Here is a 20,231-nt window from a genome sequence, read left to right as displayed (position 1 = left end):
ATCTCTCCTGGGAGAGTGGATGCTGGAGCAGCTCTGCAGGGAGTAAAGAAGCTCCATCTCAGAGGCACACTGTAGAGAAGTTTCAAAGAGGACTCGTAAGAATAGATGCCGTGTTTTATCTCTCTGCTCCACTCGCATGTCTGCTCTGTTGTGTTCAGCAGCTTATGGGAATTTGAACCTGACAGCTCCAAATTCTCCAGGTTGTTTTTAATAGCACGATGAGTGAAGTTTAATTTTTTGACTCCTGCTGTCCTTAGAGGAAGACTATTGCCACAGCTGAATGAGGAGTTGACTACTAGTTTTGAATGCTGAAACATTTTACAAGACAAAAAGCGATCAAGGGAATGCAGGCATCATAAAGTGTTTCTGACTGCAGAGTTGTCCTGTATTTTTGTCCATGAAAGTGTAGCACTGGGTTACACTTTTGTTAAAAGCAGTTATCCTTTATCACACTTTGTTGCCAATTAAGTTTGGCTGCAGAGAAAAGTTGAACCAAAAACTCCTTTTGGTGTTAAAGGAGAAATTCAATTGAAGTTTTGTGTAAAATCGTCAAAGGGGTTGGATTTACCAGTGTGTACGGTGTATACGATATGCTTGGATTCATAATGATTGTGATGATTTAAGTTTTAAAAAAGTGTTTATAAAGTGTAAACATATATCATTTACAGGTACTTGTAAAAGGTTACATCTTTGCAGGGAAAAGTCAGAGCAACACACCTGGTGTATCTATATTTTATGTAAATATTAATCTATTTTTTAATATTATCATTTATTGTAATGTTTCCCCCCCCCCCCCCCCCCAATTTAACTTATCCAACTTATCCAACTGTGTCTTAATGTATACACCAAGGCAAATTCCTCTTATGTGTAAACCTTCTTGGCAATACATCTGTTTCTGATTCGTTGAGACTTTGCCTGTAGCAGCATTTTACCTAAAATACTTAATTATTGCTCTGTATGCTCAGTCCATGTCTCAGCGTCTTGAGACTCTCTTATCCAGCACTTGAACCACTGAGCAGTTCTCACATTATCATATGCCTCTCTCCTTTTCAGTGAGTCGTCCTCTGAAGGTCAGCAAGTTGGCGACCCTGTTTACTGAGCCTTCGTACCCACCGAGGGTCCTCGATCCCGACTTCAACTCCAACCCCTGTGGTTCAATAGCCTGCCAGCAGGACCGAAAGGGCAGCTGCACCAAGACTTGCATCAGGCGACCCCTGCTAAAAGGTAATCTTTTGTCCTTCCCTAACGTCAGGCTGTCCCCCACCTTCATTCTTTTGTGGGGGGTGTATGTTAAATTAAACGCTTGGCTCTGTGCGTCTCCGCTCTCTTGGGTGATCGCCTTAGTTCTGCCTGGCTAGCTTCCACTGTGGAGAGGTCTTTCTGGTTTCTCCTACACACATGAATAAACATAAGGTCAGGTGAGATTTTGAAGGGCTGTCCCCGTACGGCTTTGCTGTTACAGCTCAGGGCAGGAAGGATGGCACACTGAGGGCAGTGGGGAAGTAAACCTCTGTCGGTAAAAAGTACTTTGTGCTGGAGAAGCTTGATTTGTAGTTAAAAGGCGTAAAGGGGAATTGCCCTGACTGGAGAGTGATGTAATTGGGACAATATTGTAAGTTAAAAATGAACAGACCAAGCTTCCTCTGGGAGGGTGACCTTTTGAAAGATGTGGTTTCTTGCCTTGGTGCCTACCCAATCTCTAATTTAGCTGCAGAGAGCAAATCATTTGTTATATAATCTCAGTGGCATAATGCATACATGTTGTATGAGGGAAGGAACACATCTGTCTCATCAGTCAGTCCATGTTTTATACAGTATAACACATATCATTTATCCAGGCTGGGGACTAACATAATATATTGGATAGTGCCATCTAAAGTCACTGAAATGAAAGTGATGTATGCAATGACGGATTGAAATAGTTTTGTAGTTGGCTTTTCTTAAGTTGTTTGACATCTTGTTTCTACTATTGGTACTGTTCTTACGAAACCTTTTTATTAGCCTTCAAAAGTAAGGTATGTAAGTTTGAGAAACCGGCTCGAGATACACTTTTTGTTATATTCCATGGAATGCTCTTAACATCCCGATAGCAATGAATATCTGAAGTGCTTTGACAAAAAATCCATAAAAAAATGTCGTCTGTGGAAGCCGTAGCACTGTAAAAAGCACGACCAATCATCTGAGCCGGCCCGGCTAAAATAACTGGATGGCCTACCTGCCTGTCAGCCTTCCATCTGTGCACAAACTTATCTCGTGCCCTCATTGGTCATGTGCGCGTTCGTGTCTGTTGGAGGAGGGGCTCTGTAAGGAAATGGCAGATTTTCTCCGGTCGTGTATTTTCAAATGCTAGCGATCTCGAGCCGGCTTCTCAAACTTACATACCCTACCTTTAACTTAAAATGTGTAGTCCTGAATTACAGTAAGTCATTGCTAGCTAAACCGCACTAAAAAGGGTTGAGTGGAATCTATAGGGGGATATGTTTGGTCAAGTGTTTTTTAATGATATGCTGGTTCTAAATATATTTATATATTTAGGAATTGTTTGCACTAACATCCAAGAATGATGTTTTTTGTCGTATACAGACCCCTAAGTCAGAGCTTGGCCTCAGAGCTAACAGCTGGAAAGCTACAGTAAGAGCAGCTGCATGTATCTATCTTCGAATTTACAAAGTGTTTATGTCTTTTCTGCAGAGTTCAACAAAAGCAGCTAACCTGCTGCCAAAAGTAGAGCAGAAACACTCTTGTTTGGTATGCCTTTTGCGCAAGCTTTCCATTCCACTGCTTGTTTCAACTGCCCTCGAATTGTAAATTGTGTTTCAAAAGAAAACGCTGTCAGGATTGTGTGGTGTGTGTGTGTGGTGGCGGGGTCTGCCAGCGGGGGGGTTAGCCATGGGAAAGATAATGCACTGCTTGAGCACGCATGGTTTGGTTTCCGCAGGAGAATGACTCTACTGGGCTATTACCGCTCCAGCTACACGCCACTGAATTGTTCTTTTGTTCTGCCAGTGCAGCTCTGAGGGGGTTTCTCACAATGTATTCCTATTGATTTTTCTGGTCATGTCATCAAATTGTATGTGGCTTAAATCGTGACTTGTATTTTCTCATCGGCTCCCCGAGGTTCCTTCCCTGAATTAATTTTCATGTTTTTGTTTTATGTGAATGGGGAATAACTAAACATAATACGGGGAGATTAAAAACTGGGAAGGAAACTTGGAAAATAGATGTAAACACAAGATGTAAGATGTTAACACAACAAGCAGACCTGCAGTGGCACAAACGGAGTTAGAGGACATCTGTATGAATCTTGAACACATTTTTGGTTTTACATTAGACTTTAATAATTGGGTTTTAATAGAAGCGGTTAGGGGATGGAGTTCTATTGTATGCACAAGATGCAGCAAGCTTTAAAACTAGATTATGTCATTTTAAAGAAAGAAGAAATTACACACCCATCCTCAAGAAATACAATTAATTGAATTCATAAACCATAAAAGAAAAATGGCTACGTAACTGACATTAGTGCTTGCTTTGTCATAAAATGAAAAAGCAAGTTGATTGTTTTCTACATACTGTATGTGTAGGGTTAAGAAATGTATTTTGTCCTCCATTCAGTTCTTTATAAATGAATACTCATTTTAGGATATTTTATGACAAAAGAAACCCAGTACTCCAATGCTCTATTTTCTTGGGTTTAGTCATCATGACTAGAAAGGCTGTTTTGATCAGCTTTCTAAAGAGACATGTGAAGACACATTATAGTAGTCGAGCCTAAAGACGAATTGTTTCTAGGTCATGCTGAGACGCACTGTAAGCTTGTTGTATTTTATAATTTCTAAATGCTCGTGGCAATAAAAATAATTCTAGTCAAGGCCACACATTTGGCGGGTGTTTTAGAATAAACCAAGGTGCCATATCTCGGCTTTGATCCGTTTAAATTGTACATAAAAACAGCAATATGATCATATTGACGACCTGAATGCTTGCACACTACCCTTTTTGTATCCCTTGTTCGGTGTGTCCCGAAAGATGCTACACAAAGTGGTTGGTGTTTGTCATTGTCTACTTCCTTCAAATGTGCTTACCTTCTATGGTAAATGTATACTGTACCACTAGTTCTAGATGCTTTGGTAAGGCCGTCCTACATGCTATAATATGCACACCAGGCACTAACTCTCTAACTCCCTCTCTGTGTGGTACTGTGGCCATCTGTTAATGTGCTGCAGTCTTAATTATGCTCTCATCACGCTAAGTCAATCAGAGATGCCCCGGAGCCAACTGTAACACACCTAGCAGGGGCTTTAGCGATCAATAAAATATCCTCTCTGGGCTAATGTAGCTCTCATCACCTCTGGCCCTCTCAGTCACTTGTGTCAGCATGCTGGTCAGGATTAGTGCCTTGTTTTGGTAGAGATTGTACTTGAAAAGCAAATATGTAGATACCGTCTAGGTTCATTCATTTTAATATCTTCATATTAATTAGCATAGCTGTCCTTATGTTGAACTTTTATGGACAGTAATCCAGCACAGACTGCTTCACTATAACATGTTGCGTCAATGCATATGTAATAGTTGGTGTATATTAGTATTGTTTCATAGAAACATTTTTAAGCAGCGGTAGAAAGCGAAGCCAACGCTAACGAAGAAAGTGCATTTAAAAATAATGAGCTGCACTGGGGCTGGGTGTTAGAGTGCCAGCAATGTAAGCTACTAACATCTTGAACCCTAACAGAGATAAATAAAGTTATCAACGGAAAGATGATAATCCATCAGCCTGAGGACAAAACAAACTGCATTTCCTTGAACATACAGCTGGTTCCTACAGCCGCTTCCAAATGAGAGCATCTCACCCACACTTGTAAACCAGCTCATTTGCAATTGTTATTTTATTATAAGTGCATTCATTCATTGTTTGCATTATTGTCTGCAACATATTATCTGATAGCATTTATTGAGAATTACCTTTGTGTTGGGCAATAAATAAATGCATTTTATTACACATCAGGACTGAATGAAACATTTATTTATCACATTCATACTGAACCAAGTTTCATAGTCTCAATAGTATTTAAATACATGTTGTAGCACCTATCTATCAGATATTGGATTGGTAAATGGGATGAGGTTTATTTACCTGGTAACTTTCATTATTGTTCTTACATTTAAGACATTTGCAGGTCTGCTGTTTAATTCAATCATTGACATAGAGCCGCCCTCATTCTATATCATCTCTTGGTTCAAAAGTTCATGTGAAGAGGCGCCTGAGTACCAAGCATTAGTCCTCTGCCCAGTCTGCTCTCTCTCCCTCAGTGGGCTATCAGGGCTCTATTGGAGGCTTGGCTCTAATCTGTCGGCTCGGGGGTGTGTTTCCTGCATCGGGGCTGTGGCCCAATCCATCTGTCTTCATCAGTGAGCCCGGGCGGCTGTGGGCTTGGGCCAGCAGGACCCTGCTAAGCACCAGCTGCTAGCTGCCTTTCACACTGATTCCCACCAAGAGGGACATATTTACAGTACAGCAAATTGCCCAGTAAGATTGGAGGACCTTTCAGCCCGTAAAGTACATTTACACTACACAATGTTAGCCCTGAATTTCCACTGCCTGATCACTGTGTGATTCTTCAAAGGCACGGTCTGATAGGTGTCCCAATGAGTTGCAGACACCTGAGAGCTGAGAACTCTGCGTGCCCTAATCCTGTGGAGTGAAAAATGTTTTTTGTGGCATTGACAGCCGTATTCACTACCTGAATCAAATGAGAGGGAAGATGCAGGATGAAATCACAGAGTAATTCTCATACCTGGAAAAAATCAGAGCACAAACAACTTGGATCTACTCCTCCTTGCAGACATCCATTTCTAGAGGAATGAACCTCTGTCTTGCTTGTGATCTTGGATCTTTTCACTTCACATTTGTTTTGTCCACATAGGTTCAAGACCAGACATAATCTTGTATGCCTCATCTAATGTTTAAAACCCTACAAGTTCTAGATGATCAGAAAATACATCTGGTGTCTTTTAAGTGTAGTGTTTTTTGTAAGTGCCACTAGTGCTAGCGTTTTCCTTATTCTCTTGAGGTTTTGTTTTGTCTCCCTGCGGTGCTTGTGCCATTTATCAAACTGAGTGTCATTTGTCTGTGACTCTGCATCTCTCATATTTCCGAGTATAGAGGTTAACAGAAAGGCTGTGCACATCAGTTTGTTGTTAGTTTTTGACACTAGAAAAGGCAACACTTTAAAATGGATGGATCATATAGTTGTGGGTTTAATGCTATGCCATTTATTTTCTAAGATTGACCAAGCTTTCTCTAAAAGTCTCTCTCTGTTCTGCTCCACTCCTACAAAAAGATCAGAACAATCTGCAGATGATAAAATAATTGTTTTTTCAGTTGTCACCCCAATTGTTATTGATGTTGCCTTTTCTTCGGAATATGATGGAGGGGCTCATATCATCCTTTTTCACATTCTTTCCAATAGCATTCTTCGCTTATTGTCAATCCACTCATCAATCCATCTGTTAGGGCTGCTCGATTATGGCAAAAATCAAAATCTCGATTATTTGGGTCAATAATTGATATCACGATTCACGATTATTAAAAACGATTATTCATTTACTTTGAAAACATCCATTTATTAAAAAAAATTTGAACAGTATGTTTTAACAGTTGATTAACCTGAACTTTAAGTATAATTCAACCGAAAAACCAAAAATAAATAAATAATCGTTTTATTTCGATTATGTTGTTTTCATAATCGTTGCAAGCCAAAATTGTAATTGCGATTTAAAATACGATTTAATTGAGTAGCCCTACCATCTGTCTATTTTTTGTATGTAACTTTCACTTTAATCGTGTAAACTCACCACTGGGCTCAACAAATTCTGCAAAGTTCAACACGCACTCTTGGAGTTTCAGGCTCTGCACTTTCCCTCCTCACCTCATACCTCAAAGACCGTACCTACAGGGTAACTTGGGGAGGGTCCGAGTCCGACCCTTGTCAATTAACTACAGGGGTCCCTCAGGGCTCTGTTCTTGGTCCCCTCCTCTTCTCCCTGTGCAGAAACTCGCTCGGATCTGTCATTAGCCCGCATGGTTTTTCATACCACTGCTACGCTGACGACACCCAATTAATTCTGACCCAGGTCGTCGCACGCATGTCTGCTTGTCTAGCGGACATCTCTCAGTGGATGTCTGCTCACCACCTCAAGCTCAACCTTGACAAGACTGAACTGCTTTTCCTTCCGCGAAAAGATTGTCCCACTCTTGACCTAACAATCAACATCGGCACCTCTATTGTTTCCCCGACTCAGACTGCAAGGAATCTGGGTGTGACCCTAGATAACAAACTGTCCTTCACTGCAAACATTGCTGCTACAACCCGCTGCTGCAGATACACTCTTTACAACATCAGGAGGATACGTCCCCACCTGACCCAGAAAGCGACGCAGGTTCTGGTCCAGGCTCTCGTTATCTCACGCCCAGACTACTGCAACTCCCTCCTGGCTGGTCTGCCTGCATGTGCCATCCGACCTCTGCAGCTCATCCAGAATGCAGCGGCTCGCCTGGTCTTCAACCTTCCTTTATTCTCCCACACCACGTCGCTCCTCCGCTCCCTTCACTGGCTTCCAGTAACTGCTAGAATCCACTTCAAGACACTGGTACTTGCGTACCATGAGCCTCATGAGGTGAATGGATCGGGCCCTTCCTACATCCAGGACATGGTTAAACCGTACACCCCAGCACGTGCACTCCGCTCTGCATCAGCCAAACAGCTCACTGCACCCGCACTGCGAGGGGGACCCAAGTTCCCATCAGCAAAAACAAGTGGGTTTTCTATCCTGGCTCCAGAATGGTGGAATGAGCTCCCCATTGAAATCAGGACAGCAGAAAGCTTACACATCTTCCGGCGCAGACTGAAAACTCATCTCTTTCGACTCCACTTCGAGCGATAGAATTATTAACAAAGCACTTGTGGACTAATAAAGGACTGGCTTATCTAAAGCCAGTTGAGTAGCACTTGAAATGTTTGGCTCTATGAAACCTGATGTACTTATATGATTCTGTTTTCTTCAAGTTTGTATTTTGTTGGTTGAACGCACTTATTGTAAGTGGCTTTGGATAAAAGCGTCAGCTAAATGCAATGTAATGTATAGTTTCAAATGTGATGCCTACTACTACTACTACTACTTCCTGCCCTAATTTAGCAACAGGAAGGTGACCCTGTAGAGTTGGTTGCAGTCACTGGATTGATTTGAATGGGATGCTACTTAGCATGGCGAGACACTAAGCTAATTACCTCCCTTATAAACACCAGGCTGGCCTTTAGCTCTATTGAATAAGGCTGTGGGCTCTGAACGATGGGACTGGGCTGAGGAGGCCCTGAGGCCAGGAGTCCTTCCTATGGAGATCAATGTTGGTCTAAATGGCAATGAGATTAGTGCAGTAGTGATCCGATCCTTTGATTTTCTTTTCCAGCGGCCCTTTCTATTTCATCTGCCCTGGAGTATTGTCATGTGAGCAAATGTAGATGAAGTGCTGTGTCTTCATCAGACAAGGAAAGTAGGAGAAATGCCACACTTGAAAGCTTTCTGGCAAATTGTATTCTGTTTTTCTTTTCAACAATACTAGCAGCATTGACACTTAAGCCGATTGGTCAACCACTTTTATCCACTCTCCATCTTGAAAACAATTGTAGGGATTGCATAACACTCAATACAGACTAGGACATTTTATTTGCCTCTAGATGAACTGAAATACCTCGATTGCTGGATCTGAATTTGAATTTCTCCTATATTTAGATTTATGACCAAATACCTAATAAGCAAAATGTAATATATAAATTAAGTTAATAACTAAATCCTATCAATGTACATTAAATTGGGATTGATCAACATGTTCAACGTATACCATGTGTTAGCACTTTCATTGTGAGCCTAGCATTTAGCTAAAAGCTCCCTGAGTGCAGCTTCAGAGCCGCTAGCGTTGCTGCTCGTCTTAACATGTTTTAACAATGTTTCAACAATGTTTCATGAGGAAATTTATTTTCTGATTTACAAAATGGCATATTTTACATGGGAACAACAAAGCAAAAATAAAACATGTAAAGAATGAAATTGCCAATTTAAAACACCTTCCCATTTGAATCCCTTTTCTGGATGATCCAACGCTTACGTTAACAACATCTTAATTATTCCAGTATAAAAACGCCTCTGACATCAGAGACCAGATTTGATTCAGGGTACAACATTGACTGTCTAGTTTACCTTAATACAATCAGTTCATGCATACGTGTGCATTATAGCAAGCAACCATACTCGCCTTGTTGCTACACTCAAATGAAATAACCTTCACCAAGACATGTTCAACAGCTTGTGACGGCACATGGGATATCTTTCTCTGTGCACTTACATGACAAAGATGGAGATTGTATGTCCTTTGTGGTTGCATCGACAGCCATCAACTTCATACCCCTCCTGGAGCGTATGTGTTTGATGCACCATGAAATAATTAAATATACCTGCTGCCGTTCTGTCATGTGCCTGGCGAGGTCTTGATGTTTTCAACAGCGAGAGATGAGGGTAATGCACTCTAGCGTTGGCAGTCACGCTACAATAAACCACCATGTGTGACAAACGGAAGTGCAATTCATACTGATGGCACAATGACATCTCCTGGCAGGCCAATAAAAGAAAATGTCCTGCCCACCATCTCGAGCAATGCACATCCTATAGTGTAGCATCTTGATAGGCCGGGTCGACAGCGAGCCCAGGGATGTGTGTGTGTGGTACAGTATGGTGTAATGGCAGGGCATTTTCATAGTGATTTGTGAGTGTGTGTGTCTGACAAATGGAAGCGTGAGTGTACATCTGTGCTCTTGTGTGTGCACTGCCAATATTGGCAGCCATATAGTGCGGAGGAGGTGCCATTTTACACTGCCCATGAGGCACTTATGGTATTTCGTAGCAAACTCTCTATTTATGTTTCAGGCACATCAAGTAAACTCTAGTGCAAGTGACAAGTCTTGTAAAGATATGCACGGCTTAGAGAAGTGCCCATTTAACTGTGATTTATTCTTTCTGCTATGTGCATGTTTAATAGTTGTGTTTTGTGCACATGTGTCAATACAGATTTGAATCAAATACGAACTGGAGAGGGAATCACATACTCCACAACCCTCTGAGCAGGTTGTGCAATATGTACAGCAGCAGAGAGGTGGCGTCGAGTGGGAATAGTCGGCTCTTTGCCTGGAAGAGAACAAAAGACAGGTTCTAAATCAGGTCTCTTTCTAACACATGAGATATGAGATGGCTTCTCTTCTGCCCACCTCTGTTCTCCGGGGTAGTCGTACAGTGACAGTGAGCAACAGAGGCTAATTGGGTTGGATCTAGTATTTCCATGGGCCTACATTTCCTTAACTGTCTTTTTTTTTTTAGCTGTGCTAGCAATGGAAGTTGGATCAGGCACAACAGAGGCTTGTTACCCTCTTATTTAGATCCACTTTACTCAAGCATTTGATTGAAGTCTGCTTTTTTGCTCCTTACCTATGTTGAAACACTGCTTTCCTGCAGCATGTTACTCAGTTTTTCATCATTTCCTCATAATCTTCCTCTTTTGTTCTGTCTCTGAGGTATAATCCCTGAACCTTAAGTTTGTTTCCATCCTAACTGTGTCAAACTCCTAAGATATGCAGTAAACAACTCTGACATCTCAAAGCAGAGTAGAGTAAGAAACTTCCTTATGTGCGGCGCTAGAAAACAACATGCATGTTTCTCTACGGAGAGGCTAACCTTTTTAAAATGTTAATTGTTGTGCTGCTTGTTAAATCATGGGAGAGAGCCTACCTCCTAAATATAGCAGTACTTCCTGTCCGCGCTCACTCAAATAGAACGGGGCTAATTTACATTGCATGGAGATGACATTAAAGACTGCTTCCCGCAGGATTATAGCATCAATATTCCATTCACATTTCTAAGGCAATTGCGACCTAAAAGCTGTCTTGGAAGTCCTGTGTTGTGAGGATGAGTATGAGAAAGCAGCCGTGTTGAGAATCAAGAAAAATCTAAAGGCCTCTCGTACGATATGATTTAGTATTTTAAAAAATATTCTCACTTTTCTTTTGAATCTTTGTATTTCATCAGCTCCTGCCTTCAACCTGCTCATAAACTGTCTATGCCCCCCCCCCCCCCCCCCTCTCATCAAACCTTTCTCTCTCCATCTCTCCTCCTGCACATGATTTATTATGCCTGTTCAGTGAAGGCATCATGTGCCGCTGAAAGCAGCATGCCGTTTGCAGGGCACCAGCGGCGCCTTTGTCTGCGAGGCACGCTGCTACCAGCAGGCCTCTGGATGCTTGTTGCTATTTCCACTCTCAAATTTGATTGCTGCGGAGAAATGAAAGCCATATCATAGTACACCCCACCTGTGGTGCAGAAATGAATACATCCCGTCCTTTATTCACTGCCTGGCTCATTTCCCTTTTTTAAAGACCGATGAACTCCAATCTAGAGGTAATATCCGACGGGATTTGTCTTTGTGACGGGTCATACTGGGAGCGGTTGTCATCAATGATGCTGATTTCACAGTATGTAAGATTTAACTCGACTTGAGTTATTTTTTTAAACTTGCCAATGTTCATCACTTAAACACCACTGATGTGTGATCAATTGCAATACTTCTGTTCTATTTGAATTGCATTAATGAAAAAGAATAAAATAAATTGGAAAGAAATGAGTGTGGCGCTTTTATAGATCTTGATGTTCAGGCAGATTTTACAGTGCGTTGCCCCGGCCTCGTTATCTGGGCAGAGGAGCAGAAATCTTTAAAGAATGGAACTTAATCATTTAGCATGGTGTCTGCATGTAAAGGGCCTGATTGCTTTGAATGCAGCGTCCTGTGGTTCTTCCCATTCATAAGCTGGTCTTTGTTTGCGAAGGGACCGATAAACAATATTCTTCACAGTCAAATCCAAGTTACATGAGTCACTCTGTTCACTTCTTTTCACTGCACAAACTCACAGTCTTATCAATTTGCATTTGTAGGGTCCTTGTACCCTATTTAAATATCAATTCGTTTTGCTCTGCATAAAAAAAGACAGAATTCTGCTTTAAAATATTCAAATATTCATATTCATTTTTAATAAAGACATCTTCATTTTTTTAAACAACATCCTTTCCTAATTATATCACTTTTTTTAAATAACATTGAATGACATCTCCATTCTGCAAAAATGTAATGGTTAAAAACTTGATTTGACTTTATTGTCATTGCACACACTACAACTACATGTGGTTTGCATCTAATGAGGTAATGAGGTTATTCACCTTTATGGGTCACATGGTTGTATAGATATGGCGTTTATTTTTGACAGATTAGGTGCAAAGTAGAAGGGGGAAGATTGCAGTTATGAGTGCAATTATTATTTAACATAATAATAATGTTTGACTATTTTTAAACAACTAGCATTAACTATTATTTTACATTCAAATGAAGAACATAGCCGTGTCAGAACATTCCAGTTATTCATCATCAAAATTAATTGACACCCGGAGGAGCAACAATTATTTTTTCTACCTGATAGATCTGGAGATGTGTTTTCTCCTCAGGATAGAGAGCACACTGACCCCACTGGAGAAACAGCTCGTTTGTTCTCATTAGACACATTGAGGGCACGGAGTCAAGCGCAGAAATTAAAGTGAAAACCTTTACCTATATTTATAACTACATCTCAGTTTTGAAAATATACCAATTTGTAATTCAAATTTTGATTTGTGAGGGATTCAATCCTTCTAGACTTTGCATAGTTGTTTTTAGTGATGGGTAACCAATGAATGTAGCGTGTGGCTGTGGGGAATTGTGCTCTCAATGCAGCTGTTTATTTCGGAGCTTGTTACCTCCAATGTTATGAATTACACTTGCAAGAATTTGTGGACCTCTTGGAAATAAAATCCTGTACACCCACACACAGAATGCATCACCTCACAAGAGAATCAACTTTCTAAAGTGCAAATAACTTTCTGACTTATGTGGCCCTGTCATTTACTTAAACACAAGATAGCGAACGAAACAGGAAATAAATAGTGAAATGCTGCAAGTGCTGTTTAAATCAACTACTTGGATACATATTCATGATCTCTTAGCTTTCTGCAGTTTTGTACGTGTGAGCTTGAATTCACACACATCCCTTCTTCCACCTACAGGTGTTGTTTATCTTCAGGGAGCTGGGAAGAGGGCTGTTAATTAACTCGCTGTCGATCCCACACTGGTAGCTCTCTGTCAACACTTCCTTTGCAGACATAATCTAAATGGTCTGGGAAGTCGCATGTTCACACTTTTGTGTTAAGGTGTGAGCAGTTGTATGCTTGTGTGGGTGTGTGTGTGTGTATGAGAAATACTCGTATATCCTACAAATGATCATTTTCTTAAGATAAGAACGGTTTGTGTTGGGAATGCAGGTGGCGTTTGTAGAGGCCTCCTCTGTCCTTGGTGAAATGGCTAAATGAACTGTTAATAGCACCCTTTCACACATTTGCACAGCCACATGAGAAGGAGCAGATCTTTTAGGTGGGCCGGCCTATATTCTCTTGAAGCAACAAACACCTGGTTCTCCATGACATGTTTGTCGAAAGAAAAACCATTGGCTCAACTAGTCACATGTTTCACCCACAAGCAAAGATCAAGTGCAGGATCATCTGCAAGCTGGTATCACCTGGCTAGTTGTCTTTTTCCCGCATCACCTACAAACTCCTCCTCCTCACCTACAAATCCCTCCATGCCCTCTCCCCTCAGTACCTCACAGATCTCCTTCACCCATACATCCCGTCCCGCACCCTTCGATCCTCAGACTCCGGCCTGCTCTCCATTTCCCATTCACGCCTCCGCACCTTCGGGGACCGTGCCCTTCAGTGTCGATGCCCCCCCCCCCCCCCCTGGAACTCCCTCCCTGCAGAAATCTGATACGCCCCTTCTCTCAACATCTTCAAATCAACCCTTAGAACTCATCTGTTCAACATCGCCTTCCAACAATAACTCACTCCCCCCCCCCCCCCCCCCCCATTTATACTTCCATTTCTGCCCCCTGTTTTATTTTTATGTTTTTTATGTTTTATGTCTTGTCCTTGTATGTTTCAAGCGACCTTGAGGTTATGAAAAAAAATAACGCTATGTAAGTTCACTTTGCCATAGTGGTCATGTTTTGGTTCCGTTTGTTTATTTGTCGTCAGGATTACAGACAAATTAGAGCCCTGGTTGTTATAAAAGTGAAAGGAAAAGTCAAGGTAGAACTCGTGTGTCGGAGTGGCTCCAGATCATGGGGAGGATACACACATAATTTCTCACTTTTGTTAACATCGTGAGATAAGGCATTGAGCCTCGGCTAGTCGAGGTCCACACCCTCCAAATGTTCTTCTAGTTTGTGATATTTTTCTTTGACTTTTTAGGTTTTATTTTATACATTTTGCTATGATGGGAAAGAACGATCTGTAAGTGTGTTTTGCCTTGGAGGTAGCGTTAATAATAAGTGTTTTCTTTTGTGAGGGAGCCTTGTGTAGGTACATCAATAAAATATTCTACCTTCTCGGCTGTCTGTACCTTTTCCAGTGGATGTGGTGCAACAAACAACATCAGGAAGCCCCTGTTCTTCTGAGGCTCAAATGTATTATAGCTCAAAGGTAGCTCATATGAAATTGCACAAATGCAAATGGAAAAAAAGCGTCTATAGAAACCTGCTGTCAATTCCACGCTGGTCTCTTTTCAAATATGAGGTATTCCCTTTGTGATTTCTCTGCACACACTGATCATTGTTTGAAAATCACACCATACTTTTGCCTCAGCAAAAGCATTGTTAGAAATATGTCTGTTTGGATGGAAACGTAGCTTCTCATAGATATCGACTGTGAAGTTCAGTCATCAGAGTGCAGATAGATGTGAGGAGACAACTGGAGTGATGCAAGCACACACACAAGGGTTCTTCTTAAGGGATACGATGCTCATGCCAGGTAAGACAAACACACAGGTAACGCATGCGCACTCACACACACACACATTTCCACAAACAGGCCCCTTAGGCTGACATACAAAGAGCAGGCTGATTCAGCTGGGGAACATTTTACACTGAGCTCAGCCAAGAAATAAGAGGATAGACAGACAGCATGCATGCAGCAAATTCATCTAAAGGTTGTAGGAAAACAGCCCTTCAAAGGAAAATATTATTTAAAATCCTTATCGGCTGAGTTGGGTAAAGTCTACTCTTAGGAATAAGATCGTGATGCATGGATGTCTACCTTATATGATTTAGATTAAAGTGATATTAGAGATGCACGATACCGGGGAAAATTAAAATTTTCCAATATTTTTTTGTCTACGATATAAGAAAATACAGGAACTTTCAGCAGATTGCTTAATAGCTCTATTTGGATGAGCAATTATTTAAGAATGATTCGGGTAATATTATAGAGGATCGGATTAGTGTATGCAGGAATGTACTATATCCTCATCTTACTCACTTACATATATTTGACCGCTGAAAATACCCTTAAATTCCACAATATACTCACTCCAGAGCAGTGTTGGGATTAACTGGAACGCCGTTATCTTTGGCAGTAACTAGTACTCTAACGCATTATTTTTTAAATTCAGTAACTCAGTTACCGTTACTACATGGTTCGTTACTCCGTTGTTATTTTTTTTATATAGTCTCGGCTCCCAGACGTTGGTGAGCGGCGCCAACAGCGAGGCGAACAGAGATGAGAACTGTACTCAAGTACCGTACTTGAATAAATGTTCTTAGATACTTCCTGTGTCACATGCGGAGAAGCGCTGTGGGCGTGTTAGTGTTTACTAACAAGACTATCATGGCGGTGGCGGAGCTCAAGTCGAGTTTCTCCGCCTGGAGATATTCTCACTATTTCACTTTTGTCGAGCACAAAGAAAAGAACGTTTTAGTTAAATGTAAGTTGTGTCTTGGCGGGTCAAAGATCCTATCTACTACCCAAAACAGCAATTCAAATCTGTTGAAACATCTGCAGAAACAACATGCTGGGACGAAGCTAGTAGCCTAGCTAAGACCACAGACCCAGACTCATCCGACGCCACTCCACCTCCACCTAAGCAACAGCGGCTGGATTTTAACCGAGGGACTGCTAGCCAGGGAAAAGTTGATAAAGCCATTGCGCGGTATGTTGTAGAACACATGCAAGCTATTTCTACTATTTCTATTGCTACTTCTTGATCAACAGATTGTATTATTCTCCAATGCAATAACAGTACTGAAATGAAGGCTATAAGGGCAACTAATGCGCTACTTTTGAAATGAAGTAACTAGTAATGGTAACTAGTTACTGGTTTTCAGTAACTAGCACAACACTGCTCATACGTGTCTTGGGTGCTGGATTACTTATAACAAAAAAGGTATAACATCAGAATTCTCAACAGATTTCAAAATTGGATCAAAGCTGTTCACTTTTGCTCTTCCCAGGTATCCAATGGACCTCTGTCATCGTTATCCAAACAAGACAGAGCCCGAGGTTTCCCTTTCTTCCTAGTTCAAATGAATAATATCCAATAGGCTTGATCTATTCCCAGGAACATTCGCTCAAAGGATCCTTTTCTTCGTGTTCCAAACTGAAAATCCTCCCAGTCCTCAGCTCTCCCAATTCCCATGTTTATAGAAGAGGTTAAGTCTGGACGTGCTCATGTAGGAAACATCTCTTAACACACCATGATGCCAGCAAGCAAACAAGCAAGTATTGAATTATCTTCAGCGCTCTCAATCAAACCGTCCAAACCATCTCATGCATCAGTCAGTGGACACGGAAAGTGATGTTTTACTTGTGGGAAATTTGGACTTTCACGCTGTTTTTACGGTATCTTACAGACTTGCTTGTAAGCTCGCCAAAAAAAACAGCCTAAGTTACTAGAAAACATTCTGTTCATATTTTACTCTTATTTATTTTTTTAAACATTTCTATTAATAACAAACATTAAGCGATTGCCAGTCCAATTCAGTGCTTTTTTTTATGCAAGCATTTTTACATTAGGCCAGAACAAAAATTAGGCTTTAACTCAGAGTTGGCTATGTTGTTAACGAGAATAGTTTTTCTCCTGTAAAAGAAACTAACAGCAGATGTCCCTTTGCTGCAGCAGAAACACGATCTCCTCCCATGTCTCCGTATTGTGCAATTTAACAAGATAAACTCAAAACAATTTAAATCTTTTTTTTTTTTTTAAGAGTTTTGCTTGGTCGCTGTTTTTTGGGAACAGCTGCAAGGTTGTGTACTGAAATACAATGTGAGGTATACGTCAGCATGATTCACGTCGACCGCTACAAAAGGTTGGCCTTGATTTGTTAAAAAAAAAACAAGAATAAAGTGGAGACCAGAATACATTATTATTTGTTATTCCATTCATGGGCTTTAAACTTCCTTTCCTGTCAGTCCAACAAATAATTATATAAACATTAGGCTATGGTTAGAGAAAGTGGAAACAGGCATACACGGCCCGGATCACAACTTTACTAAATGCTTGTTTTCCCATCTCTTTTCATCTTTATTCATGCCCCCGCTCTGTGAAGCACTCAGTGGAAAACCTGTGCGTTACGAGCACTTTATGAATCTGTTTAACTCAAGTTAGCTGGAACATCCACCCTTTAAACAACACTAACACTTTACACGTTCTGCTCCCCCTCAATGCATGCCTTGTTAGAAAGATTGTGGCAAAGGTCCAGAAGTATTAAGAGGAAGAATTCTTCCTCCTCCTTTCTGTGGCGTACCTACTTTTTAAGAAACCATTCCTCTACCTTTTCAAATACAGCTGTGACTAAAGCATGATTATTGTATATTTTCTAGTCAGAATGCAAAGATTGAACATAACTTAGTTACCAGATGCAAATTCCCATCACATGTAGGTCATTTTGAACAACAGGTTTTGTCAATTGGTCAAAGACTCTACATGCAGGGGTGTCAAACTCAATTTCATCTCGGGCCACATTAGCATCATGGTTGCACTCAAAGGGCCAGTTTTATATATAAGACTATATAAAAATACATATATAAATATTTAATATACATAAAATAATGTATTATATATATTACATTATTGCCTCTGCATTGGATGATTATTGGATAGGGTAATAACTTCATAATTAACTACGTCTGAAAGCAGAAGTCTAGGGCCAATAATTGCAAGTCTTTTCAGTGAGAATGTCACAAAATGATTTAAAAAGAAAAGCCAGATTCTGAAAAAAAAGCCAAAATAATAAGTGACATTTTGAGAAAAAAAAGGCAGATTCGGAGAAAAAAGGCAGATTTGGAAAAAAAAGGCAAATTCTAAGAAAAAAGGCAGATTCGGAGAAAAAGGCAAATTCTAAGAAAAAAAGGCATATTTTGAAGAAAAAAAAGTCAAATTCCGAGAAAAAACATTCACATTTGAGATGCATGTAGTTTATGGGCAACGTGCTTCTGTAAATCGGCATGTAACCGTATAATAAACGTAATATATTTTTGCAAGCTCTTGTGGGGCCACATAAAATACAGTCACGGGCCGGATTTGACCCCCACGCCTTGAGTTTGACACCCCTGCTCTACAGTATGCAGCATTAGGGAAACGCATGGAAACATAGCAATTACATGTCTTTTTTTAGAACCTTGTAGCTGGCGCTGTGGCGCTCTCAAGATACTGGTATTTCTAAAATCATCATTGAATCTATAAAGTAGACGATAAGACAGAAAAAAAACCTTCCAAATTCCAAATCCGAGATTGTTGCTTTTGAGTTAACAGGGCCGAGTATTAAAATCCAGGTTAAACATGTAATCAGGTTGTTAATTGCTTGGAACTGGAGGTGCCATTATATCTTTAACATCAGCCCCCACATTGCTTTAATGATACTCATAATGATCCCCACAGAACCGAGAGCTTTGATGCTGCCACATCACAGCAAATCTAGATAAGTCACTTTAAAATTGTTGAAAGTCCATTACCAGCCCGGAGGGGGCAGTGTGTCTCTGTGCGGGGGGTGTGGAGCCCCAGGTCAGTGGGAAACTGCAACATTCATCACCTCTCGTCTTGACAAAATGCCCCGAGCGCTGCAGGGGCATACTAATTTGCCCGGTGTGTATTAGCTCCCCATATCTGCCATTCAACACAATGACACTAATTTGGCAGAAAGGTGAAAACAAGTCTAGACCTAATCTCAAACAGCCAGTCAGGACTGAAGCTAATAGTAAGCTAAAGATCTATGCTTGGGGAAGACAAAGGACAATGAAAACACTATGTGCACAGTATGTGAACACAGGCACAGACACACAGGCAAGAAAAGAGACGTTATTATTGCCACGTACTTGTCTTGATCAAGCTACATTTTTACTGAAATCTGACTCATTTTAAAGGTTGAGAATAGATGTGTGTTGTGCGTCACATCCACTTTATGTATTTGCTATTTTATGCTAGGTTAAACATTTTCTAAAAACGAAACACAAAACAATTTGCATTGAGCGTCGACAGTCAGATCTCTAGGGAATGTACCTCTCGCGTCCCTAAAAGCAGAAGTACAGTTTGATATTTTCAAGACAATAAAAACGTATTTTGTCACAGTCAAGTGTAGTATTCAGCATTGTAGTTTCAAACATGTTTGTTTTCCAGTGCAGCTTGTAATTCCCACACATCATTGATATTCACTTTTGAAAGCAAACAGTTCAAGGAAACATTTGGGTCCTTGGAGACTTACTTACTAAATATCCTTCATTTTTTCGAGGCAGCGTCTGACTGAGAGGAACGCTGTGTCCTCGGTCGCTCCTTGAGCCCATGGGGCACCTAGCCTCTTTTAGACTTTTTGTCATGCATGCAGTAGGGGCCATTACTAACCTGATTTATTCGACATGCTGCTGTGAACACATCCATCTGTGAGCTGCCTGTAAAACTGATTCATGCAAAGGATCAATTTCCATCTGATGGTTCTATTTGTCTGTGTTCCCGCTCACTAAGAATAAGCGTTGCAAGAAATGTGAAATGAGATCTCATGTTCAGCATGGATCCATCATATGCTGCATGCATGGGCTTGATATAGTATCATTATTGTACATCAGCCATCTCATTTAAGCTGTGTGTTCTCTACCGAAATACAAATCACATCTTCTGCTTCACTGCATGGTGTCTCGCTGCCAACCACAGGCATGTGTCAAGATTTTTTATTTAAGTGTCATTTTTAAATGAAATATGCATTGTGTTGTATATGCATACATTTATGCATGAG

General features: G+C 40.7%; 1 long non-coding RNA gene across 1 annotated transcript in view; it reads left to right on the top strand.

Annotated features, from left to right (window-relative positions):
* The window catches only part of LOC307021106, a 129,095-nt gene that overhangs the window by 2,273 nt on the left and 106,591 nt on the right, over positions 1–20,231 (top strand). Inside the window, exon 2 of the long non-coding RNA XR_013803080.1 lies at positions 1,054–1,224. This is a non-coding gene — a long non-coding RNA (uncharacterized lncRNA). The remainder of the gene's footprint in view (positions 1–1,053; positions 1,225–20,231) is intronic.

Source organism: Notothenia rossii (assembly GCF_949606895.1).
Source record: "Notothenia rossii genome assembly, chromosome: 10".
In the NCBI taxonomy this organism is placed as follows: Eukaryota; Metazoa; Chordata; class Actinopteri; order Perciformes; family Nototheniidae; genus Notothenia; species Notothenia rossii.
This window is presented reverse-complemented; position numbering and strand designations above follow the sequence as displayed.